Here is a 17,467-nt window from a genome sequence, read left to right on the forward strand (position 1 = left end):
AATAAAATATAACCAATTACATGGAATCACAAGAAGTAAAGATAGAGAAATAAAAGATAAATAATGTACAAAGAAAATATATTTTAAAATTTCAAAAGAAAATAAAAAGTAAAAATAAAATTAAAAAATTAAAATAATAAAAATAAAAAGTTCTAAAGAAAATAAATTAAAATAAAAACAAAAAGGAAAAAAATTAAAAAGCAACCTTGTAATTACATAGTGTAATTACCACTAATTCTCACATTCCCCTTGAGAATCGGAGAGTGTAATTACACCGCTCCAATTACCCCCAATTCCATGCTGACCAAGTAATTACTTGGCCAAACAAACATGTCAAACTGTGTAATTACACCCAATTACACCCAAATCCAATTCCAAGGTGGCTTTCCAAACAAGCTCTAATTGTTTATCCCAATTCCCAAATTCGTGTGTGTATCAAAATTATATACATGGCATATGCTATTTACCTAACTTTTTTTATTTAACTATAATCAATTGATATGATTATTTATTTGAATTCAGCTTAAAAATAATAAATTAATGCAATTAGTGTATACGTCAACTAGAGTAAAAAAAAAAAATTCGACCAAATGTAGCTCAGGAGGAGCGGAGCATCTCACGGAAGTACAAAACTAGGGGAAGTACACAGTTAGCCAGTAATAAAATATGTATTTACTTTTAAGCCACTGTTTAAAATGTCTTTAGTCTTTAGCCACTGCTTTAATAAACTTTTTTCCGCCCGGATGAAAATACCCTTTCGCTCATAAAGTTCAGGACCAAGTGTCCTTAACTTATGAGCTTGTTACTGTAAGTCCAGGACTAGCTGTCCTTAACTTTTGAACTTGGAACTCGAAGTTCAAGACTACCCGTCCTTAATTTTTGTGCTTGTAACTCTAAGTTAAGGACTACCCGTCTTCCGTGCTTGTAACTCTAAGTTAAAGACCAAGTGTCCTTAATTTTTGAACTTTCAACTCTAAGTTCAGAACCAACCCTATTTTACTTTTAAAAGAAACGTAGATTTAAATGGTTGCACAACCCTACGTGAAAGTTAATTAATAAAGGGTTTAATGTTGTTCTTTTGGGTTGACGAATTATAGTAGAATTAAATAAGAAGGATGTATAAAGGGCGAGAGGAAGAACGAGAAACCTGCAACATCTTGCTAACGTTACTAGCACCAAACACCTTGTGAACAATGGCAAACTTGTGGGGATCATCAGGAGGAAAGTAAGGAACAAAGATACAGTCTTTGGCACAACGACGACTTAATAATTTGCAGGAAGCACAAGGAGAAATTAATATGCATTTCCATTTGGGAAGGAAAAGAGATAGAAGAAAGGGTAACACCGTCTTTTCATATCAATTTTAATAGATTAGTGGCTACTTTTGCTCAGCATTAAAAATGCATAAAAAGTAAATACCATTTTAAAAAGTCGCTACCCCACGCATTTTTTACTCCAAAACTAGTCCAACACGTATATGGACCTGAGTAAAGGCTGGACCAGATCAGTACTTAAAATGAATGAAGAAAATAGTATATACTTTTTTAGCATAAAAATAGCACGGGGTAGCCAATTTTCGGACTGGTCATTCAAAAATAGCCAGCATTTGCAAAGTCATTGAAAAATAGCCACTGTTGTGCTGCAACATGGAAAGTTCCAGCATAACATGCTGAAGATCGGTGCATCTGTGTATGAACTTCCAGCATATTATGCTGGAACTCCAACACGCAAAAAGTTCTAGCATAATATACTGAAGATTGGAGCACCGGTGTATGAACTTCCAGCATATTATGCTGGACCGGTATATTATACTAGAACTCCAGTATATTATGCTGGAAGTCCAGTATATTATACTGGAACTCCAGTATATTATATTGGAACTCCAGTATAGTTCCAGTATACTTATGCTGGAACTCCAATATAAGTTCCAGTATATTATACTGGAATTCCAGTATATTATGCTAGAGTATTTTTCGGATTTTGAACAGTATTTTCGTTTAGATTTAGCTTTACATGAAAAATGGCTAAATTTCGATTACTTTTGAAACTATGGCTATTTTTGAATGACCACTTGTAAATCTGGCTATTTTTGAATTTCTCCCTTTTTTAGCCGCTTCCAAAAAATTTACATATAGGTCAAAATCTTCCTCAAGGAGATTTAGCATGAAGTGGTATTACAGAAAGTAATGTGGCCGAGGTCGACTAGTAAACAATGGGGCTCATAGCCAGGTAACCAATAACGGCCGAGGTCAAGTATCAAGGGCAGTATTAACAGCTAGATTTTATAATAGGATCTTTAGGAGAATATTCCATTGAATATTCTCTGTACTTGTACTTTTAGGGTTGACTGGGGGTAAGTCCCAAATAAATAGAAAAAGAGATAAGGGGAAAGGCATGTAATATTCATTTGATAAGAATATTTTTTGAGAAGAAGACTCTCTCATCTAGAAAAGATTCAAACATTGCCTTTTTGTTAAGATTCTATCATCCATTATTCAATATTTTTCTATCAGATCCGAGAATATATCCATTATTCTAGAATTTGTCTGTCACTCATCATTGTCAGAAAGAAGAATCATCCACCTCATTTAATATTGGGTGAATAATTCTATTTATTTACGCTAATGCCATTTATTGTTATTTATTACTTGGTATTTATCTCTCATTACTCAAACCGTTTGGAATATTAAATGCTCACTGCATTTAATCCCCCACCAACATTGTTCTACGTTATCTGTGTTAACCGATTATAAATCTAGGGATATTATCATTAACTAGGTTTAATCCCTCATTATATAAAAATAATTAGCTTAGCCCAAGATTTATGCTTTTTGGTCAAACAATTTGAAGCCGTCTGTAGGGATTTCCTAGTTAAACTTTTAGTTTCCTCTAGATCTATAACTAGCACAGTTCACAAAAAAAGAAGAAGCAAAACTCCTATTTTCTTGTACACACAGATCTGACATGGCAGGTAATGGATAAGAAAGAATGAAGGCAGTGGCTGATCTCGCTACCAACATCTTGAACACCATCAACGAGGTTTCTGAAGCAAAAGGCGAAGATATAACACCTAACGCCTCTCCCAGGCGAGGCGGGTCGCCCCTCCCTCACGACAGTATCACGACATCCCGCGGTAAATGAGCTTCCATGTCCATGACGGAAGAGGCGCCATCAGGAGTAAAAAAACTACTTGAGGCTTGGATGACAAACACGCTGACCAGCATCCTTGACAAGCCCGCCCATGAGGCAGCTAGAGAAAATGCAACGACTTGCATTACGCCAACAACGGCCGAGCAGCACGACCCTCTCCCTTCAGTAACAGGTATCACTCACAATTTTAATAATGCATGTGACGACACCCTCACAACCATTCTGAGAAAGATGGAAGAAATGGAAAATGAAAACAAAATGCTTCGAGTCCAAATGAGAGAGCACCAAGAAAGAGTCAACAAAATACCTGGTGCCCCAAAACTCTTGCCAAAAAGAGACACTGGTCGGTTCGTTGAGCAACCTTACAATGATGAAGCTGCGTCCCCATGCATACCCAAGACCTTCAAGATACCGCCTTATCTGAAAATATATGATGGCACGGCCGACCCCGAAGATTATGTGACTCACTATGTCACTGCGATAAAGGGCAATGGTCTCGCCAAAGAACAAGTATCCTCTATCTTGTTGAAAAAGTTCGGCGAGACCCTCACCAGAGGAGCATTAACTTGGTATTCACAACTGCCTGGGCACTCCATCGAAACATTCGAAGAGATGGCCGACAAGTTTGTAACGACCCATTCTGGGGCCAAAAAGGCGGAGGCAAGAGTGAACGATATATTTGCCATCAAACAATCACCCCTAGAGGGATTGAGGGACTTCCTCGCTCATTTCAACTGAGTAAGGATGACTTTACCAAATGTATCAGAAGGCATGGTTGTAGAAGCTTTCCAAAATAGGCTGAATAGGAACAACTCAAGAGCGACCAGAAAATTATTAAGTCGGCTTATGAAATATCCTCCAACCACTTGGGACGAAATACACAACGCATATTGTACCGAGGTCAGTGCTCACAAAGAAGACGTGAACGGTCCAACCCATCGGTTGACCTCGGTATAGGCCGAATCCAGGAAGGATCAAAGAAATGGTGTTAGAAGGATAGTTAGACCTGGTTCCTGCAGGGCACGACGTGGTATAGATACACCGTCCTAGGTGCTGTGCTTTCTACATGTACCCCTTCCATGTCGGTTATTCTTTACCTATTCTCCCCTTGGCCGAGGAGTTCTATCGCTATTACCGCGTCTGCCTGGCCCAGCTTTCCCCCTATATCTACAAACTCGTCCATATGATTTTGATGTATGCGGAGTTAGGCGGGGTCGAGTTGACCGTTCGCCACCTGATGCACCTCTTCGCCCCTAGCTTCCAACGAGGGACGATGCTGCATCTTCGCCACCAGGGCGATAAATGCCTAGTGGTAAAGATGGACGACAATGCGAACCGCAAGTTTTGGCTCAATTACTTCTACATCAAGACTCAGTACGTAGTGGCCAATGCAGACGAGTTCCCCAAAGTTTAGAACTACGCTCGTAAGTATCTACCTCCCTCTTTTTTTTGTATTATGCGTTACCTCTAATTTCCATTATGTTGATATCTCATCTCCTTTCCGTGTAGCCGAGGCCTCACCCCCTCCTTTGGTCGAGGACATCCACGATTGGGTCAGCTTGGTTCTCCCTCATACAGCGGGGATTCGCGAATGGCCGGCCTTCCTCAAAAGGTTCAGGCTTGCACCTCTTCTGGCCAGTGAGTTTGTCTGCTTTGAGTTTTTATTGTTTTGAGAGGATCGACCTCTTAATCTTTCTTTCCTCTTTTTGTTTTCAGCCCGGGGATCCTCGAGGAGGCCGAAGGATCCTGCTCATGCGTTCCGCTAGAGGAACACTACAACGGGGTTTGCCCCTACTGTGACTGTGGCTAGGCGTGCCCGGCCATCCACTTCTATTCAGCCTTCCATTTCAGCTATATCAGCTCGACCATCAACGGCCTCAGTACCAGAGACTCCGGCCTTTCCCGTGCTGCATTTAATAGACGAGTCATCACCGAGTGAGGAGGATTTGATTCCTCGTGAAAGGAGGTCAGTGGATGTCGGTGATGGAACAATCCAAGCAGTGGATTTTATAAGGGGCGATCGTGAGCCAACCACTGCCGTGTTTGAAAGTGATGCAGACCCACCGTCTGAAGTCCTGCTATCAACGGGGACCGTGGAAGGTGTACATTTGCCTGAGGTAGAAGTTGGAGTTGGCGGGCCGCCTGTGGAAGTTGTGGGTACCTTATTAAGAGATGAGTCATCGTCCTCGAGACCAATTGACGTTCCTTCATCTGTCGAAAGGAGAGATAAGGGCGTTGCCAGCTATGAAACCGGCTCCAATATTGACGCCGATGAGGTGCGTATGCTGAGCGAGGGGTTCACTCGGGTGGAAGTAAGGTTGGAAGGGTCCACTCATACCATCGTAGTCCCTATGGACCGGGACCTACTTGTGAACACGAAAGACATGGTCCCTTCCTTAGGTCCTCTTTGCTTCGATGTGGAGGGCCGAGCTCTCGAAAAAGTAAATGATGCTGCCTTATCGACGGGTATAGTCAGCCTCGCCCTTAGGGTAAACTTTTCCGACCTTTTCAATTTCTGTGCCTTGTACTTTATTTTTATTTCTTCGTTTGATTTTGGTTTTCTTCTTTTTTCTCTTCCTTTTCAGACCATTATTCTGGACATCGAGAGTGCCCGTCGAGTGGAGAGGCGCAGAACCATTTTTAGGAAAATGGAGCGAAAGTACCGCAAATACCGTTACAAGCACCGCGAGATCTGCAAGCGGTTTGGCGAGAGCGGCAATTTTCAGGCCATCCGAGATGAGCTAAAATAGAAAGATGACAAGCTAATGAGAGTCATCAGTAAATGCAGCGTCCTTGAAGGGGTATTGAGGGACAAAGAAGATGAGCTCGAGGTGAGTAAGGGAGTTGAGGCCCAATGTGCGGACCTTCAAGACCAAGTGATTTCTCTGCGGGCCGAGCTCGAGCAATGTTTGATCCAAGCCGATGCTTTGAGTGGCGAGGTCGCCGAAAAGACGACGGATTTGGAGAAGACTATGTTGACTCGGCAGGGGGCATCGATGAAAGTGGAGGCTTTGGAGGCCGCAATCTGCGTTCTTCAATCTGAGCGGGCAAATGATTTGGAGACATCCAAACTCAAAGAAGAGTAGCTCGATGAACAAATAGGGGAGCTGTAAAGAGAGATTTCGAGCCTTGGTGACCAAGTCATCGTCCTCGAGGCTGAGAAGGCGTAGTTATCGGCTCAGCCGTCCTCTTCTTATACTTCTGCTTTCCCTGATATTCCACGAGATTTATATGATAAGTGGATTCACGCCGAGGCCCAGCTGGATTTATTTAGATATTTGATAACGGCAGGCAAATTTCCGAAAGCCGACTTTGAGGATGCTCGCGTTAAGGCACGTACAGCTCGGATCGCTTGTGGCTACAACCCCGCTACACCAAAGGTCGGGATATTGAGGGAGATGTGGATGGAATTGAGTAGGACACCTGGTACGAGGATGAATATCGCGACGACGATGACGATGGTGGAGAGACGGGTGGAGGTGACGATGCTGGGTTAAGTAGCGAGTAGTTGTTTTTTCTTTCTTTTTGCTTGTAACTTTTGTACATGCTTTTGTTGGCATATGTTCTAACCTTTGTAAAGAATATATTTGAAGTATGGAATGTTATTTTCGCTCTTCCCATCTGATTCTTTTCCTTATGTTCGGGCTTGTATGCTTCTTTCTTTTGTTTTACCGTTTGGCCGCTTTAGTCGTAAAAACCTTGTTCATGTGTGTTGAACGAGGTTCAAACAGTATTTAGCTTTGGTCATGACCGGGGGCCATTAGATGTTAATTCGAACGAGGTCAAATGTAACCTGTACTTAGTTAGTTCGAGCGAGGTCGAATGTCACTCTGTTCGAATGAGGTCGAATGTGAGTTTATTCGAGCGAGGTCGAATGTGAATTAATTCGAGCGAGGTTGAATGTCACTTAGTTAATTTGAACGAGGTCGAATGTGGGTTAATTCGAGCGAGGTCAAATTGTAACTTACTTAATTATGGTCGGGAGCCGAGTGGGTGTTGATTCGATCGAGGTCGAATGTAACCCATGTTTAATTAAATCGAGGAGGGTCGAATGTGAGTTAATTTGAGCGAGGTCGAATGTAACTTACTTAATTATGGTCGGGGGCTGAGTGGGTGTTGATTCGAACGAGGTCAAATGTAACCCGTGTTTAATTAATTCGAGCAGGGTCGAATGTGAGTTAATTCGGGTGAGGTCAAATGTAACTTACTTAATTGTGGCCGGGGGCTGAGTGGTTGTTGATTTGAACGAGGTCATATGTAACCCGTGTTTAATTGATTCGAGCAGGGTCGAATGTAAGTTAATTCGAGTGAGGTCGAATGTAACTTACTTATTGTGACCAGGGGTCGAGTAGATATTGAGGCAATGTTGCTCTGGCAAAAATATGGGCAAACTTCATACATTTGTATTTTGCTCATATACTTATAGAAATTTACATGTTCTTCGGGATGGCATTGATGGGCTTAAGGCCTTTTAATCTATGTTTTGATGATCTAACAAACTTTCTGTATAGAACCAGATAAAGGACCTAAAGCATGCCTGGTACAATCATTCAAGTTAATCAACTCAAGATAATCTGGGCAGTGTGCCTTTAGATTCACAAGAACCAGATTAGGGACCTGATCCCTTGGTGTTCCCCTGATAGAAGTATAAGTCAACTATACAGCAGGAACGCAATTGTAGAAAGTAATTGTCCGCAACTGTACAAAGAGGAACACAACAGGGACCTGGTTCCTTAGGGTTCTCTGACAGAAGTATAAGTCAACTATACAGCTGTATAGCAACTGCAGAAAGTGACGGCCTGCAACTGTACACGCGACAGTGCAGCAGACAGTGCAACAGTCACTTCCCATTGGGAAGAGGCATGTACTAACCAAGAATTGACACCACCATTGTGAATTGACATCACCATGGTGATATCTTTTGTAGTATAACAACCTAGTGCAAGGCACAAGACAACCCTTGAGCATTTTCAGTGATATTCTTTCAAGTGCTAGAAACACCTCTCTCAAGAACAAAGCTGCTGCAACCTCAAGGATCAATCCAAAGATTGAAGATATCTTAAGTCCTTAGGTTCGTTGAGTCTTTGTTATGTGTTCTTCATTGTAACTCCTATCCTGCTTTCTTAGAAGCGTTGATTAGGAAACCTCTTGTAAATTCGTAAATTCTCTGAGTTTATGTTGTGACTAGGTTTAGTCATAAGTTAAAGTCTTTGTTACTAGAGAGTGACAAAGTGGCTTGTGATAAGAGTATCACAAGTTAGTTGAGGTGAATTCTTTGTAATATAGTTATTACAAAGTGGCTTGTAATAGGTGTTTACAAGTTAGTGAAGTTGAAAGCCTACAAGTGTAGGTCATGGTTTTTGTCCCCTTGAGTTGGTATTTTTCCACGTAAAAATTCTGTATCTCATTTACATACTGGTTCAGTAGTTAGCACTGAGGGAACTGATATAGGACCAGATCTCTATATAATTTGGTTCATTAGTATTTTCAGTGGAAACTCATTGAGGACCAGGTACTCTATAGTATGGTGGACTCATATAAGCTATCAATTGGTATCAGAGCAGGTTCTTTCTAAAAGGTTAACACCTAGAAAGGATCTCAATGGCTGCTCCACCTAACTTTGAGGAAGGACAATCAACCTACAGACTCCCTAGATTCAATGGTCAGTATTACGGCTGGTGGAAGACTCGTATGAATGATTTCATAATGGCAGAAGATTCAGAGCCGTGGGACGTCATTTGTGTTGGTCTACATGTTCCTATGAAGAAGCTTGGAGAAACTGGACCAATGGTGCCGAAAAACAGAAAAGAATACAGTGATATTGACAGAAAAGCTGTAGAAAAGAACTTTCGTGCCAAGAAAATCTTGGTATGTGGTATAGGACCTGATGAGTACAATAGAATCTCAGCATGTGATTCTGCCAAGGAAATATGGGAAGCATTGCAAACGGCACATGAAGGAACTACTCAGGTTAAACAGTCCAAGATTAACATGCTCACCACCGAGTATGAGCTCTTCAAGATGAAGGATGATGAGTCTATACAAGATATGCACACTAGATTCACATCTATCATAAATGAGCTTCATTCACTTGAAGAAGTTATTTCCAGAAACAAGCTTGTAAGGAAAGTTCTCAGTGTTCTACCTGGCTCTTGGGAGAGTAAGGTGAATGCTATCACCAAAGCTAAGGATTTACAAACTCTAACCATGGATGAGCTGATTGGAAATCTGAAGACATACGAGATGAAAAGACAGAGAGACAATGAAAGAAGAGAGCCGAAGAAGGAGAAGAACCTGGTGCTCAAGGCCGAAAACAATGACTTAAGTGAAGAAGATAGTGATATGGCCTATCTCACTAAAAGATTTCAAAAGATGGTTCGAAGAAATGGTGGTATACCTAAGAGAGGTAGTACAAGCAAACCAAGAAATTATGATCTCTGTCACAAGTGCGAAAAGCCAGGGCATTTCATCAAAGACTGCCCACTTCTGAAACAGGAGCATTACAAACAGAACTCTGACAAAGCAGCAAAAAGGAACCCGGTTCCTGACAAACGATTCAGCCAAAAAAGTGCAGCTGACAATGTAGTGAAGCAAGCTCTTGCTGCTTGGGGAGACTCCTCCAGTGAATCAGAAGGGGAACCAGATGCAAAAAACAGTTCCATGATGGCAGTGGAACATGAAGCAAAGGAATATGATTCACTGTTTGCATTAATGGCTTAGTCCAATGATGATGAAGTGATGAGGTAAATTTCAGGGATGTTCAGAGAAATCTGAAGTCCTACTCTTCTAAGAAATTGATGTCATTAGCAAATGTTCTAATTGATGCATATTATAGTCGTGTTAACGATAAGGATGTCCTGACCACAGAGCTAGGAGATGCTGAACAATCTAGAGATGATCTGGTGGTCTGTGTGGTGGATTTAAATGAGACCATAGCTAATCTTGAAAAAGAAAAGGAAGATCTAACTGAAAGAATAAATAGTGTAGAAAATGAGAGAGACTTGATGGTAGTGGTTGTTGACTTGAAGGAAACCATAAAAAACCTAAGCAAAGAAAAGAATGCCCTAGAAGAGAAAATTGCTGATATTGAGCAAGCGTGGTTATCACATATCTAGAGGAAACCATTGAGGGACTGAAATCTGAACATAGGCATGTAAGTATTGAAAAAGGGAAGGGAGTAGCTAGTGAGACACACATCAAACTTGAAAAAGAATTAAATGATGTGAGAACCAGTCTATGTGGTGAACTCGAGAAAAATAGGCAGCTTCAGGCTGAATTGAAGAAAGTAAAAATTGATCTTGAGAAATCTCTTAAGTGGACCTGGTCCTCAGATGCTGTCACTGCCATGTACTTCAACAATAGTGGAAATAGGCAGGGAATCGAGTTCCAAAAGGAGAAAACTCCTTACAACCCTCACAGCAAGTACGTCACAGTTCCTGATAACTGGCTTTGTATCCACTGTGGGAACAATGGGCACTTCAAAGAAAATTGCCAGGCCAGGGTTCAATCTGTACAGAAAAACAAAGTGTTTGCTGAAAAAGTGACTACTAAAGAAGGACCAGGTACCACTCGCAAAAAACGAATACTGCCTGCATGGACTAGAAAAGCTCTTATTCATCCTTTTTCTCATTACAAGGGACCCAAACTAGTTTGGGTTCCTAAATCTAACCCATAATTTACATGTGTAGGGAACAGTGAGAGGAAGCGGACTGCAATGGACCATGGACAGTGGATGCTCAAAGCACATGACTGGAAGCACCATGGATTTTCTCTCACTGAAAGCCCTGCAGGAAGGGAATGTATCCTTTAAAAAAAGGGGGGGGGGTACATTATCGGTGTTGGAAAAGTTGGAAAGTCTCTTTGACACTCAATTGAGAACGTGTACTATGTGGATGGCCTGAAGTAGAGTCTCCTAAGTGTTTCTCAAATCTGTGATAAAGGGAACAAAGTAGAGTTCTTATCAAAAGTGTGCACAGTTACCAATCTGGTAACTGGCGAAGTGGTCTTAGTAGCCAAAAGATACAAGAACATCTATGTTGCTGACTTTGAATCTCTACAAGCTGGTGATATGAGATGCTTGAAGTTAGTTGATGATAACGCAGAACTTTGGCATAGAAGATTGGGGCATGCAAGCTTCTCACTTCTGAATAAATTAATTCAGAAGGACCTGGTTCGTGGTCTGCCAAATTCAAGATTCACCTGGACACTGTTTCTTAGAACAAAGGATGAGACTTTCGAGGTATTTTTGGCCTTTGTTAAGAAGATCCAAGTGAAGATGGAATTGAAGGTAGCATGCATCAGATCTGACCAGGGGACAGAATTTGACGACGCCAAATTCGATGAGTTTGTAACGAACAACTTCTCAGCACCAAGGACTCCACAGCAAAATGGTGTTGTTTAAAGAAAGAACAGAACTCTGGAAGACATGGCACAGACAATGCTCATTGACAGTGGAATCACCAAAAATTTCTGGGCAGAAGCAATAAACACTGCTTACTACTTGGTGAACAGGTGTATGATCAGGTCCCTCCTAAGCAAAACCCCCTATGAGCTGCTCAACGGAAGAAAACCAAAGATAACTCATCTGAGAACCTTTGGATGAAAATTCTATGTTCTCAACAACGGGAAGGACCAGCTTGGGAAGTTTGATGCAAAAAGTGATGAAGGAATCCTTCTGGGATACTCCCCTCAAAACAAAGCCCACAAAGTCTACAACAAATGGGCACACTGCGTGGAAGGAAGTGTTCATGTGCTATTCAACGAGACATCCTCCTCTAACAAAGGAGGAAACCGTGATGATCAAGATAATGAACCACTTTTGGTCCCTGGGGAAATATCTGATGTTTCAAATGGGAAGGCTGATATGATAAGTCAGATGAAGGAGACAGGTGAAGACAATGCAACATCCTCTTCCACTTCTCAAGAGGAACCTGGTACTTCAATTACTACCACTGAAGCTGAAGAAAGAGTTGGAGATGTAGTGCAAGGCACTCCACAAGTAACAGAACAAGGAGTGCAGGGAAATCCATTTAACTTACCTAGTTCCTCTACCAATCAAACTTCAGTCCCAAATTGGAAACACAAAAGCTCCCATCCACTTGATAATATAATCACCCCCTTGATTTTGGAGTTCGTACAAGATCAAAAATCAGAAATTCCCTAGCCTTCTCAGCATTTCTATCCCAAATAGAACCCAAAAATATCAAGGAAGTCTTGAAGGATGTAGACTGGATTACTGTAATGCAAGAGGAACTACATCAATTTGAAAGAAACAAGGTATGGCACCTGGTACCTAGACCCTCATACAGAACCATCATAGGGACCAAGTGGGTATTCGGGAGTAAGCTGGATGAACATGGAAATACTACAAGGAACAAAGCAAGGCTTGCTGTCCAAGGATACAATCAGGAGTAAGGGATCGATTATGATGAGACTTTTGCCCCAGTAGCTCGCATGGAAGCTATTAGGATCCTCATTGCCTTTGCTTCACATATGGAATTCACCTTATTCCAAATGGATGTGAAGAGTGCCTTCCTGAATGGTTTTCTCAAGGAAGAAGTCTATATCAAGCTACGTCCAGGTTTTAAACGTCATGTACATCCTGAACATGTATTCAAATTGGATAAGGCAATGTACGGACTGAAGCAGGCCCATAGAGCCTAGTACGAGAGACTATCTAATTTTCTCTTGGAAAATGGCTTTACAAGAGGAAAGATTGACAATACATTGTCTTTGAAGAAACGGGGAAGGAACCTGATCGACATCATATTTGGAGTTACAGCTGACTCATTATGTGAAGAATTTGCTAAACTCATGGGAAGTGAGTTTGAAATGAGTATGATGGGAGGAATTGAATGTCTTCTTGGGTCTTCAAGTGAAGCAGTCCATAAAGGGAACGTGTATCAGTCAGCAGAAATACATCAAAGAACTCTTGAAAAGGTTTGATATGGAAGCATCAAAGATGATCGATACCCCTATTGCTACTGCTACTAAGCTGGACATGGATGATTCCAGATAACCTATAAATCAAACAATATATAAGGGAATCATTGGATCTCTACTCTACCTTACTGCCAGCAGGCCAGACATTGTATTTAGTGTGGGATTATGTGCAAGGTTCCAATCAAATTCTAAAGAATCTCATCTGAAGGCTGCTGAGGGAATTCTGAGTTATTTTAAGGGCACACAGAACCTGGTTCTGTACTATCCTTTAGGTGATAATTTCAACCTTATTGGTTATGCTGACGCTGATTATGCAGGCTATCTGGTGGACAGGAAAAGCACATCTGGAATGGCTCATTTCCTTGGATCATATTTTATCTCATGGGGTACAAGGAAACAAAACTCAGTAGCTCTCTCAACAACTAAAGCCGAATATGTTGCAGCTGCCTCGTGCTGTGCTCATTCACTGTGGATCAAGAAACAATTGGAATATTTTGGTGTATACATTGATTGTGTACCGCTTCTATGAGACAACACCATTGCTCTCAACATGGCAAAGAACCCGGTTCAACACAAGAGAACCAAGCACATTGATGTCAGACACCATTTTCTCAGGGACAATGTGGAAAAGGGCCTTATTTGTATAAGATTTTGTTGCACAGAAGATCAAATTGCAGATATCTTCACCAAAGCTTTGAGCAGGGAACACTTTGAGAAACAGGATGGCACTGGGGTTACTTAAACCTAATTGAGAACCTGGTTCTACTGACATGACTATGATAGTCACACTAAAGTAAAATTGGCTAAAGTGTTTTCTGACTAGGCCTAACTCACATCTATACCGTTGTAGGTAAACACGCATGATGATCATAGAAGCTAAAGGTACAGTGTTGAACTTCGGAGGAAACTGCAAAACCCTTTTACAAAACAAGTCAGGAACCTGGTTCCTGTACCACAGGTTAGTAGTAATGTGTTTTTCACATGCTTATTCAAAAGGATAGCAAAATTAATTCAATTGCCACATCATCCGACTTCTCAGAGTCTGCGTACACGTCTTGTCTCTCAAATTCTTTCACTTCCTCTGCACGTTACCTATTGCCACAAACCTACCGTCGTTTCAAAACTCTTCAGAACCCATTCCTCTCCCCTCTCATCATTAGCTCTTTCTTCCATAAAACCCTCACACTCCCAGCAGTTCTGAACAATTATCTCCCTTTGCATCTCTTTAATTTTTTCCTTCAGAACTCTCTACCACTTCTCTCACCATGGCCAACGAACAATCGTCTCCTTCTCCTGCCATCAACATCACTCCCACATCTCCACCTCCCTTAACACCACCATCAGAAACCCACTTCTTCACTATCCCTGATACTACAGTATTCCTCTTCATCTCCAGTCGCCTCTACTCCTCCGTCAAACCCTGTCTCACTTCCATGTGTTGCAAACCCTACTTCTCCTCTTTTTTCTGAACAAACCAAAAGTACTACTCCTAAGGCGTCAGAGGTCTCTGAGGAAGATCCCGATCAGTACTTGAACTCCTCCGTTCTAGGCTCAGTGGCTCCCACGGAGTCACCAAAAACGGAAGCGGCACTAAATATCATGGCTATCATTGCTAAGAGTCTTATGAATGAAGGAGCCTCCCCTCTACCTGAATCTTAGGGGGAAGAAACTCCATTCTTAGGGGATAAAAGGACTCTGGTGATTTTGGAGTTTCCGATGTCACCGTCACAGAAAAACCTGTTGAAGAACCTGATTTTCTTTCAGCTGAAACAAACCAGGAGGTTGCAGAAGAAAGAGGCTTTTGAGTCTGCCTTGCAGAAGAGTAAGAAGAGTATTAAGAAAAAGAAGAAGAGGTTGATGAAATAGGGGGAAGTTGTGGCTGACAAACACACTCCAGTGGTTAAGGTTGATAAAGATGCTGTGGAGGAACCTAGTTCCTTAGTGAAAAGATCTACAAAAGTCCAAAAGTTTTTGGTTGAGAAAGATTTGTTTGAAGGTGACATTATGGCTGTTGCAAGTAGGAACGAAAAATTTGTTGAAATGTCTAGAAAATAAAAGTGGGAAACTGTCGGAGGACCTGGTTCAATGAAGACCATTCCAAGTGACAGTGGCCTTGGGCAGGAGAGTTTGAGAACTCAGAAAAGTCTTGTGGGGTCGCATGTTTGACCCGGAAATCCCGGAGATGGTAGGTATGAGACAAGTTCTAGACTTAGGCAACAAGTGGAGAACCTGTGGGAGAAACTGCTTGACTAACAATTGTCTGCAAATGCCCGCATGGACCTGGTTCTCACAACCATTGCTACCTCCTCTTCCAAGCCTCCCTCTTCTAGTGCCCCCTAGGATCCTCTCAGTGGCCAGTTATCTTTTGCTCTGATGTTTTGTGGCTGTTGTTTTCTTTTTGTTTGTCTTTTTGTGATGGCATGTTGGATTTCACCATTGCTGCTCCTATTGAAACAGTCTAATTTCTTATCAATGAAATAACTCTTCTTTTGCTTGTACAATGCTTGTTTTCCTTTTTACTTCTCTTTTCTATCATGTTGTGTGCACATATGTGGCATGAGTTAGCTTTGTTAGACTTCTTTATGCTGTTTTGTCTGACTATATTTTTTTGTTGATGCCAAAAGGGGGAAGAATCGATTAAATTGAACTGAAATTATAGCAAGTAATTAAGGGGGGAATCATAGAGTCAGGGGGAACATATGCGGTTGCTGATACCTTATCTTGTGAAGTCAAATAGTCATCAATGTTAAAAGTTTGTCATCATCAAAAAGGGGGAAATTGATGGGCATGTTAAAAGTTTGTCATCATCAAAAAGGGGGAAATTGATGGGCTTAAGGTCTTTTAATCTATGTTTTGATGATCTAACAAACTTTCTGCATAGAACCAGATAAAGGACCTGAAGCATGCCTGGTACAATCATTCAAGTTAATCAACTCAAGATAATCTGGGCAGTGAACGCAACTCCAGAAAGTGACTGTCCGCAACTGTACAAAGAGGAACACAACAGGGACCTGGTTCCTTAGGGTTCTCTGACAGAAGTATGGGTCAACTATACAGCTAGAAAGCAACTGCAGAAAGTGACTGCCTGCAACTGTACACGCGACAGTGCAGCAGACAGTGCAGCAGTCACTTCCCATTGAGAAAAAGCATGTACTAACCAAGATTTAACATCACCATGGTAATGTATTTTGTAGTATAACAACCTGGTGCAAGGGATCTGATCATTTTTGAACACTTGCAAAATCTGAAACGAAAATATTCTCTCAAGTGCTTGCCACAACCTCTCTCAAGAACAAAGCTACTGCAACCTCAAGGACCGGATCCAAGATTGAAGATATCTTAAGTCCTTAGGTTTGTTGAGTCTTTGTTATTTGTTCTTCAATTGTAACTCCTATCTTGCTTTCTTAGAAGCTGTGTTTTAGGAAACCCAAAATCATGATCCTTCTAAGTTTGTGTCTTGGCTAGAGTTAGTCGAGTTTTAAAGCCTTTGTAATAGAGTTATTACAAAGTGGCTTGTAATAGTGTTATTACAAGTTAGAGTGATTGAAGTCTTTGTAATAGAGTTATTACAAAGTGGCTTGTGGTGAGAGTATCACAAGGTAGTTAAAGTCTTTGTAACTAGAGAGTCACAAAGTGGCTTGTGGTGAGAGTACCACAAGTTAGTTGAGTTGAATCCTTTGTAATAGAGTCATTACAAAGTGGCTTGTAATAAGTGTTTGCAAGTTAGTGAAGTTGAAAGCCTACAAGTGTAGGTCGTAGTTTTTGTCCTCTTGAGTTGGGATTTTTCCACGTAAAAATCCTCCGTGTTCTTTACTTACTGCCGAGCTACTGTGGANGTCTAGACTTAGGCAACAGTGAGAACCTGTGGGAGAACTGCTTGACTACATTGCTGCAATGCCCGCATGGACCTGGTTCTCACACCATTGCTACCTCCTCTTCCAAGCCTCCCTCTTCTAGTGCCCCCTAGGATCCTCTCAGTGGCCAGTTATCTTTTGCTCTGATGTTTGTGGCTGTTGTTTCTTTTGTTTGTCTTTTTGTGATGGCATGTTGGATTTCACCATTGCTGCTCCTATTGAAACAGTCTAATTTCTTATCAATGAAATAACTCTTCTTTTGCTTGTACAATGCTTGTTTTCCTTTTTACTTCTCTTTTCTATCATGTTGTGTGCACATATGTGGCATGAGTTAGCTTTGTTAGACTTCTTTATGCCATTTTGTATGACTGTGTCTTTTTGTTGATGCCAAAAGGGGGAAGAATCGATTAAACTGAAATTGTAGCAAGTAATTAAGGGGGGAAGCATAGAGTCAGGTGGAACATATGCGGTTGCTGGTACCTTTATCTGGTTAAGTCAAATAGTCATCAATGTTAAAAGTT

The sequence above is a fragment of the Nicotiana attenuata genome, chromosome 3 (assembly GCF_001879085.1).
Source record: "Nicotiana attenuata strain UT chromosome 3, NIATTr2, whole genome shotgun sequence".
Classification (NCBI taxonomy): Eukaryota; Viridiplantae; Streptophyta; class Magnoliopsida; order Solanales; family Solanaceae; genus Nicotiana; species Nicotiana attenuata.